The sequence below is a fragment of the Panthera tigris genome, chromosome C1, assembly GCF_018350195.1.
Source record: "Panthera tigris isolate Pti1 chromosome C1, P.tigris_Pti1_mat1.1, whole genome shotgun sequence".
Lineage (NCBI taxonomy): Eukaryota > Metazoa > Chordata > Mammalia > Carnivora > Felidae > Panthera > Panthera tigris.
The window spans coordinates 81,229,030-81,238,799 of NC_056667.1; the positions used below are offsets into that span (position 1 = coordinate 81,229,030).

Consider the following 9,770-nt stretch of genomic DNA (forward strand, 5'->3'; position numbering starts at 1 on the left):
AATCAGATATTAGCTTGGGGTAGTTTGGGTTTCCCCTGCAATGAGGAAACAAATCTTTCTCCTAGACAAATGACAAGAGGATGCTGAAAGGCAAATGTGCTTGGTTATGCTGGGTATCTTGCATATAACCCTCATATCCTTGCTTCACCTTCCTACCTGGGCTATATCCCGGGTATGCATTGCACCAACAAGCTCCTCTGCTTTCTGTTTTCATTTGGGTTGCAAATGGGCAGGGGTTTATGGGGAAAGCAGAGGCAAAATTTGGAACTTTTCTGTGTTTATCCCTTTTTGTGCCACAGTTTGTCAGGGTCTGTTTCTCTAAGGCCATCAGTCTTGTCCTGTGGCCTTTTCCTGTAGCTACAGCTCTCTCTCCATCTCCAGATTCTATTAAATCTTTTGCTCCCTTTTCCTTCAGGTCTGTAGATCACATTTAAATCTTATGCGTACATGGACAACTGATTTTAAGACATGTGAAGTATTGCTAAATAATGGGAGAAAGATGCTTTCTCAATCATGCTTCATTAATTAAACATCCATATGGAGAAAAATAAAACTTGACCCCTAACTCAAACCATATACACAAAAATTGATTCTAGGTGAGCTGTTGACCTAAACATCTACAATATAACATCACCAGGAGCTAGAAGTAGGGAGATGTATTTTTAACCAAGTCACCAAGAAGCACTAACCAAAACATCAAATATCGAACTACATTAATATTAGGATTTTGTTCACCAAAAGAAAACATAAATAGAAAAAACAAAATTTATACCATGGAAGAAAACATTTTCAAAACATATAGCCAATGAAGGACTCTTGTCTGAATATGTTAAAACTCCTACAAATCTAAGGAAAAAATAGATAACCCAAAGGAAAAATAGGCAGGAGACCTAATAGGCACTTTTCAGAAGAGGCAAACTAAATGACAAATAATACAAAAAGAAGCTCAACTTTGCTCTGATAAATGCAAATTAAAACCATAATGTGGTAACACTGTACCCAAACTAGCAAGTCTAAAGTTTTCTTTGTTTAATAACAATACAAAGTTTTGGCAAGGAGACAGTTTGATGGAAAATACTGCTAATGGGAGTCTCAGCTGATATAATAACCACATTGAAAATTCTTTGGCTTTATCAACTAAAGCTGAGCAGACACAAACCCTATGTCCTGGCAGATCATTCCTATGTATAACCCAACATAACCACATGCTTGTGTGCAACAACACATGTTCAAGAACATTAACGGCAGTGATTTTTTACAATATTCCAAAAACTGAAAATAACCAAATGTACCTAAATTGTGGTATAGTCACTCGATGGAATAGTATACATCAATGAAATGAAGAAACCACAGTTTCAGGGATGAATTTTACGAACATAAAATTGAGCAAGCCAGACAAGAATATATTCTATATGATTCCATTTGTTTGAAATTCAGAGAACATTTAACCTTAAACCATAATGTTTAAGAAGACAAGTTTGAAGTGTTTACCCTATGAGGCATGATAATGATTACCTTTAAATGACAGTGAAAAAAAAATAAAATTTAAATTTAAAAAAAAGGAAACTAAAAAAAATAAATTCTTACCAGAAATAATAAAAAAAAAAAATGACAGTGATTAAAAAATGATACCACTACTAAACTTACAGAAATAAAAAGTACCACAGTATAATCAATTGTATGCAAATAAATTAGATAATTTAAAGGAAATGGGCAAATTCCTAGAAACAATTACTGAAACTCACTCAAAACGAAACTGAAAATTCGAGACCTCTAATTTGTAATTGTAATTTCAAAACTTCCCAAAAAGCCAAGTCCAGAACCAGACTACTTCACTGACGAATTTTGGCAAACATTTAAATATGAATTAACACCAATCCCTCACAAACTTTTCCCAGAAGTCAACATTTTCCAACTCATTCTGTAAGTCCAGATATATAAAACCAACGATGTCACAAGAAAACGAAACCAGCACACATACTTTTTTATCCGTGAGCGAGGCACCACAAGGCGGAAACTGGCTGCTCAATCGAAGCCCCGAGAGGGAACGTCTTCTTTCCTCTGCGCAGGCTCGCCAGATCCGACGAGACCCCGCCTTCTCGCCCTGCCCTGCCCCGCCTTCTGACCCCACCTCACCCCGCCTTCTCGCCCCGCCCTTCCTCACCTTCTTGCCCGCCCTGCTCCTCTGCTCTCTGCAGCCTTGCAGGGCCAGGGACCCTGTGTAAGAATGTCTGATTGATTATGGGGTTGCAGAGAACAACTAATGTCACCGATCAAGCTCACCATGTCCGTAGGAACAAGAGAGGTCAGGTAGGAGAGACCACAGGTGCCTTCCATGCTTGTGCAGTTTGGCTGACGGGCTTATGTGGAGCCGGGAAGACCACGGTGAACATGGCTTTGGAGGAGTATTTGGTTTGCCGTTGCATTCCATGCTGTGGCGACACTCATGGTGATAACGCTCGCTAAGCTCTCACTAGAAGTCTTGGCTTTAGTCCAAAGACAGAGAAGAGAATGTTCGATGCACTACAGAAGTTGGTGAACTGCAGATGCTAGCTTACTGTGCGTCACAAGTTTTCTATAGCCTAGTACTCAAGGATGCAACAATGCAAGGCAAATTCATGAGGGTTTACCTTTTTTTTTTTTTTTTGAAATGTTTGTTCATGCTCCTGTGTGTGTTTGTTATGCAGAAATGTCAAAGGATTCTACAAAAAAGCACAGGGCTGGGGAAATTAAAGGCTTCACTGAAATTAATTCTGAATATAAAAAAAACAGAGGCCCCTTAATTGATGCTGAAAACAGACTCCTGTGATATAAATGGCTGTGTCCAACAAGTTGTGGAACTTCTACAGGAACAGGATATTGTACCTGTGGATGCCCCTGACTAAGTAAAAGAACTGTATATGCCAGACAATAAACAATTTGGCAAAAACGTGTGCGGAAATATTACCAGTATTGAAAATTAATTAAATGGATATGTAGTGGGTGCTGGTTTTAGAAGAAGGTTGGGCAACCCTACTGAATGGCTCCATGAGAGACAGAGAGAGACAGAGACAGAGAGAGACAGAGATAGTGAGTCCTTTCAGTGCCTTCATTTAAATGGATGGGGGTATCATTAACTTGTCAGTGCCTATAGTTCTGACAACTAAGTCATGAAGATAAAGAGAAGCTGGATGATTGGTCTGCATTTGCTCTGACGTAGGAGGGCTGCTGTATGACTATTCTTCACAATCCAGAGTTTCTTAAGCACGAGAAGGAGGACTGTGGTGCCAGAGTGAGGAACAACATAGGAGAACCACCCCTACATCAAGATGGTTATGGAACAAGGAGATTGGTTGATTGGAGATCATCAGATCTTGAACTGACTTTATTGGGACGATGGTCTTGATTAACATAGTTTTACTCCTATTGGGCTATAGTAGATGTTAAATTTTTTGAATGCTGATGCTGTCATTGCATTTCAATTATGCAACCCAGTGTCTGCTAGGTTGAATCTAACTTCATGCAATGGACATGCTTTATTAATGCAGGATACCTACAAGCAACTTCCAGAGAGTGGCTACAGGCACTCTGTCCTTTACTTCACCCTCTTGGTGCCTGGACAAAGGACAATGATGCTCCTTTGATGTGTATGAAGCAGAATCATTCAGTGCTGGAGGAAGGAGTTCCATATCCTGAAACAACAGTAGTGGCCATCTTCCCACCTCCCACGATGTGTCCTGAGCCACCTGGAATCCAGTGGCATTGCAGAGCATGGATGGTTGCAGGAGACAAGTTTAACATTGTTGGACAAGAGCCTGCTGACATATCTCATTCAGAAACAGGGAAGAATCTTTATGAGACAACTCATAGCACCAAAGTGCTGACAATGACTCCTGGCCTAATGACCTTGGAAAGAGTTCCCTTCTGAGTTGCAGCCTACAACAAGAAAAAGAAGTGTTTGGACTACCATGACCCTGAACACCATGAAGACTTTGAATTTATTTCAGGAGCTTGAATGGGCAAACTTGCCAGGGAAGGCCAGAAACCTCCTGAAGGTTTCATGGCTCCCAAGACTTGGACTGTACTGATGCAATACTACAAATCTTTGGAGAAAGCTTGAGCTGTTAACCCAGTCACTCTACCCTTGATACTTCACTGAGTAACAACAGGGGACCACACAGTTACTGTTGGCATTTCTTTGAGGTAACATCTCTCTGGATGCACTTCCTAAAAACAGACCATTTTCCTTAACTAATATTAGTTTTTGTCTGCCTTATGAGTTCTTTCTGGACCAGTGTAACACACTACTGGTTTTAATATATCTTTCCCACTTATTATAGCTAATATTCCTATAATACAATTTTAAAATATTATCTTTTATATTATATTTATGCTTCTATCTCATGATTTTTTTCAAGCAGTAACCAATAATATATACATTGAATCTCTCTCTTCATCCCTTGAAAACAGAAAAAAAATCCACTGAACAGTAAATTTGGCTAGACCTTGTTTGTTAAATTTTATAAAACATCTCTAACAATTATTTTTCTGCATTAAAAATATAAACTGCTTTCTTTCTTCCTTATTTCTCTCTCAGCTGTTATAATCTAAAGTACCCTTATGATCAGTAGTAAGCCCTGAATGAACTATAAAATTAAATTATTTAGCTTCTTAAAAAAGAAAAGAAGAAAGGAAAGAAGAGAAGGAGGGAGAAAGAAAACAAAATCAACATCCTCTATTAATATAGATGCAAAATCCTCAACAAAATTCAGTAAAACCTTAGATTGTGAGTAACTTGTTCTGTGAGTGTTCCACAAGATGAGCAAACATTTCTAATAAATTTTAACTTGATAAATGAGAGATGTCTTGCAATATAAGTAGTACATGACACCGAATGTCACATAATCGCATCTGAACCAGTGGTTCCCCCCCCTTCTCTCTCTCCCTCTCATTGGGGGTAATCATCTCCCATGCTCAGATCCTTGGTCTCAGACTGCAGTGTTTGGCAGAAATCAGTCATTTTTCAGAATGTTGGAAGGTGCCCACAACTGGCACTAGTGTATTTTTTGTCACTACACAGCACCTATGGACAGTCCCCTGCTTTTCCATATAAGAGTAAGCTTAGGAATGCTTTGCTTCATTCTAGGTCAGGCTGCCTACAGATGTAGACCCTTTCCTGTGCTGCCTATTGACAGTTACATTAAGTACAGTATATGACAAGAGTATATAAATACTGTACTGTAGTCAACATCTGTTAGTGACAGTGAAAATCATCGTACACAATAACCCTCCTCTCTCGTCTCCTCACACCAGCCACGAAGGTTTTCAAAGGTAAGTGCAGGTTAATTTGTTTATTTTTCTTTATATTTTGTATTTTCTTTATTATTTTATATTATTCTATAATATAAAATAAACCAGTATTGTAATCGGAGTTTCTCTTATTTCTCATGGGGAAATTGACTTTGATATACAAGTGCTTTAGATTACAAACATGTTTACAGAATGAATTATGCTTGCAAACCAAGGTTTTACTGTACTAGCAAACTATATACAGCAATAAATAAAAAGAATTATACACTGTAACCAAGTAGGATATATCCTAAGAATGAAAAGTTTTAAAATCAAAATCAATTAATGTAATACATCACATTAATATCATAAAAAGAGAGACTTGAGGTACCATTAAGTAAGGTGAAAAGATTTTCTTTTTCCTAGCTGTTGGGTTCCATCTCCACAAATCTTTCCAATAATTCCCATTCTCTAATTTGTATCTTTCTGTTCCTTGAAAACAAAGAATCTTTGAATAGAATTAAGGTATTTGTCTCCATTTAGTCTCCAAATCAAAATGCCCATGTAACATTTGTGATAGAAATGTTTCAGTAACATGTGACCAAAAAAATGTTTCAGTAACATGTGACCAAAAAACAAAGCTCTAAATTCAAAATAACTTGAACAATAAAGGGGATATTGACTTATGTAACAGAAAAGTCAAAATGAGTCTTGATCTTACACCTCAGATGAGATCTTCCAGGACTTTCTTTCTCATACCCTCTCTATTCTGCTTCTCTGTTTGCTATTTCCCCACGCTGCCCTGGTAGCCATCTGGGAGTTCCTAATTCTTCTGGTAATTTCAGCAAAATGTTTGCATCAATTCCAGATGTCATATCCTCAAAAGAAAACACTCAGGATAAGTTGGAGTCTCTTACAGTAGCTGCTGTATATGTCCTGGGAATCAGGTCCTTTCACTGATCTGAATTGGAACTCATGTCCTTCTCTGATACAATCACTGTGACAAGGTTGCAGTAGTCTCTCTGATGGGGTTTTAGACAGCAAAGATCTATCTCCAAAGCAGAGCAGGCAATCAGTGTCACCCAAAATTCAAGGCTGAGAAAATGGAGGGAGCAAACTTCCTCCCCAAATATAAAAATACTCTTGGTTATAAAAAACAAACAACCCAAGCGGGAGAGGGGTAAAATAGATGCCAGGAAGACAATAAAAAATAATCTGCAAAATGGTTTCAGGGCACTATTCTATACATGGCGTCGTTCTATGTAGACCGGAGATCTCGAAAGTTACTTTAGATTATTTTCACCTTTGAATCAATGAAAAAGTTAACATCACAATAAAGCCTTCCAGGCAAAAAAAAGAAAGAAGGAAAGAAGGGAAGGAAGGAAGGAAGGAAGGAAGGAAGGAAGGCAGGAAAGGAGGGAGGAAGGGAGGGAGAGTGGGAGGAAGGAAAAGAAAAATAGTATTTTGTGTCTCTGTATCGCACGATGGAGCCAAGGCTTGAATTGTAGTGATAAGTGTTACCATGCAAAGTCAGTGCACTGAATATATCATCTATTCCCATCTTTCATTCAAATTCCTTGCATATATTAGTAAGGGTCACTCAGAAGCACCCGTATTATTCAAAAAAGAAAAACTATGGTGTTGCATGCTACAAACAGTTTCTATTCCAGCATGAAAAAATAACACTTAAAGTTGCTTGCCTTTCTTTATGTAGCCAATATCCTGCAGGTATTTTAAGGGAATGTGTTCCTAAGACAGCCACACAAAAATATTAATGAAAATATGGTGATGTATCTTATTAGTCTATGAAAAGATTTATAGTTTTTGCATTTTAATTAGCAATAATCGCGCCTCGGATAAACCTCATTGGCTACAATACTGCCACTGCGCAAAGCTGGTTTTTGCATTTTAAAATTAGAATATTTAAAGCTGCCTCCAAATAAGTACATTAATGAAATTGCTTTGTTATTCAAAATATAAGAGAAAAGGAGAACCTGGGTGGCTCAGTTAGTTGAGCGTCCCACTCTTGATTTGGGCTTAGGTCATGATCCCAGGGTCTTGGGATCAGGCCCCAAGTCAGGTTCTGCACTGGGCATGGAGCCTAGGTAAGATTCTCTCTCTCCTCTCTCTGCCCCTTCTTCACTTACATACACACACACTTGCACTCTTTCTCTAAATAAAATAACAAATATAAGGAAAGGAATAAATTATGAATTACACCCTTATTTTACTCTTCTCTCTTCAAATGTACAAAGTACTTATACCTGCCTCCTGTATGCAGTCAAATGAACAGAAAATCCCATGTTTGTAAAACCTATTATATATAGTTTATATATATAGTTTATATTATATATATAAATATAAAAAAAAATTATATATGTATATATAAATAGGTTTGACTTTCAAATCATATTATAGTCTGATTTGTCATTGAAACATTAAAATATACAATCACCATGTTTTTGTTGTCAAAAGTGTGTATAACAAACATTATTTGCCAGTCTTCAGTTTTGTATTTATAATGACGTCCTACATAAAGAGGATTAAGAGTAATGTACATTACTATAAATGTGTAATATTTTATCCCAAATCTAGAATTTGATGTAAATATATTTTAATTCATCATTTTTATGATTTATTCAATGAGTTTTATTTTTTTAAATAATCTCATTTAAAACACAAATTTAATTATTCTTTTAAAAGTTAAAACTAGGGGCACGTCAGTGGCTCAGTCAATTGAGCGTTCAACTTCAGCTCAGTTCATGATCTCGCAGTTCACAAGTTCAAGCCCTGCATTGAGCTCTGTGCTGACAGCTCAGAGCCTGGAGCCTGCTTCAGATTCTGTGTCTGCTCCTCTCTTTGCCCCTCCCCTGCTTGCACTCTGTCTCTCTCTCTCTCAAAAATAAACATAACATTAAAAAAAAGTTAAAACTAAATGCTACAACCCCTTTCCCCCATTAGCTGAATGTTCATTTTCCCCTAGAGAAAAAAATATATAATATCTGAAGTTTGAAGAATTCCACGTATTTAAATTCAGTTTTAAAATTATTTGGCTTGGGCTATGAAATGTTATTGATTCTTTGAACAATAGTATTTTACCCAAGGGAAGAATAAATGTGATCCACTAAGGCTCTATATTCATAACACAGAAAAACCAGTTCAGGAAAAAACTAAACAAAATTATTACATTAGTAAAAATTATTAGACAATCCTAATGTTTGAGTTCATATTACCAAATAAAAAAATGGATTAAATTTACACCTTTTACTCTGAAGTCATAAATATAGTCTCTTAGAATTCCTCCAAAACATTCTAAACTATTGCTATCATAATTAGATCTTTAATCCACACAGAATTACTTTTGGTGTTTGGTTAGAGACAGAGCTTCTCAATTTTTTTCCTTATATTGATAACCAAAGGTCTGAATACTCTTTAATCAATAACCCATCCTTCACTGGTAGACAGTGCACCCTCTGCCAAATATCAGGGTTCCATCTGTGCATTGATCTATTTCAAGTCTCTGTTCAGTTCCATTGGTCTATTTATCTTTCCTAGAACAATGCACAGTGCTTTCATTGTTCATAGCTTTATATTGTTTATAGTTTGTAATAAATATTTGTATATGGTAAGGAGGTCTCCTTATATTGTACTTCTTCAAAATTGTCTTGGCTACTTTAGTCCTTTGCACTTCCATATATTTTATAATCATCTTGTCAAGTTCCATAGAGGTAAAACAAAAAAAGAAAAAAAAATCATCTGAGATTTTGATTAGAATTTTGTCCTATTTTACTGGCTCAGATAGCCAGTTGATGGGCGTGGGGAAGGTGAGACTTAGATTTTAATCATCAATTCATTTTTTTTAACAATTAAGGATTAGTCAGGTTTTAAATTTCTTCTGGAATTACTATTGGCTAGGTATATTTCTCTAGAAAAATGAACATTTGTGTTAAGTTTTCAAATTTAATGACTTAAAATTGCATATAAATCTTAAAAAAAACTTATGTTTCTGGGGTTATGACACTACTCTTTTCACTGCTAATGTTCTTTTTTAATGGATTCTCTCTGTCTCTGTCTCTGTCTCTCTCGTTTCTTGCTCAGTCTTGCCATAGGGTGTCTATTTTATTAGACTTTTCAACAAGTGAGTGGCTTTGTGAATCCTCTTTATTTTATCTTTTTTTTCCTATTTAATTAATTTCTCCTCGTATCATTAGTTTCATTATTTAAATTTACTGTAAGTTTATTCTGCTATCCTTTTTATAACTCCTTTAATTTGAAACTTAGATTATCAACTTTCAAACTTTGCAAATAACAGGATGTTAAAAAAATTATTTTAAGTATTGCTTTACCTACATCCCCTAAATTTTAGAATGTAATATTTTCATCAATTGTCAGTCCTAAATATTGTCTAATGTCTAATACATTTGTCTAATACAAATGTTATTTGTATTTAGAACCAAAGATTATTTGGAAGTGTCTTTTATTATAATTTCCAAATCAATTTT

At 36.1% G+C, this 9,770-nt stretch overlaps 1 long non-coding RNA gene and 2 pseudogenes across 2 annotated transcripts in view; 1 reads left to right on the forward strand and 2 right to left on the reverse strand.

Moving 5' to 3' along the window:
- The window catches only part of LOC122241529, a 531,327-nt gene extending 529,274 nt beyond the window's left edge, over window positions 1–2,053 (reverse strand). For both annotated transcript variants that reach the window (XR_006221720.1, XR_006221719.1), the window contains exon 1: window positions 1,982–2,053. This is a non-coding gene — a long non-coding RNA (uncharacterized LOC122241529). The remainder of the gene's footprint in view (window positions 1–1,981) is intronic.
- A 137-nt stretch (window positions 2,054–2,190) lies between these two features.
- On the forward strand, window positions 2,191–4,166 carry LOC102956809 (annotated as a pseudogene).
- A 2,849-nt stretch (window positions 4,167–7,015) lies between these two features.
- Window positions 7,016–7,164, reverse strand: LOC122241589 (annotated as a pseudogene).
- Between the last annotated feature and the right edge of the window lie 2,606 nt (window positions 7,165–9,770).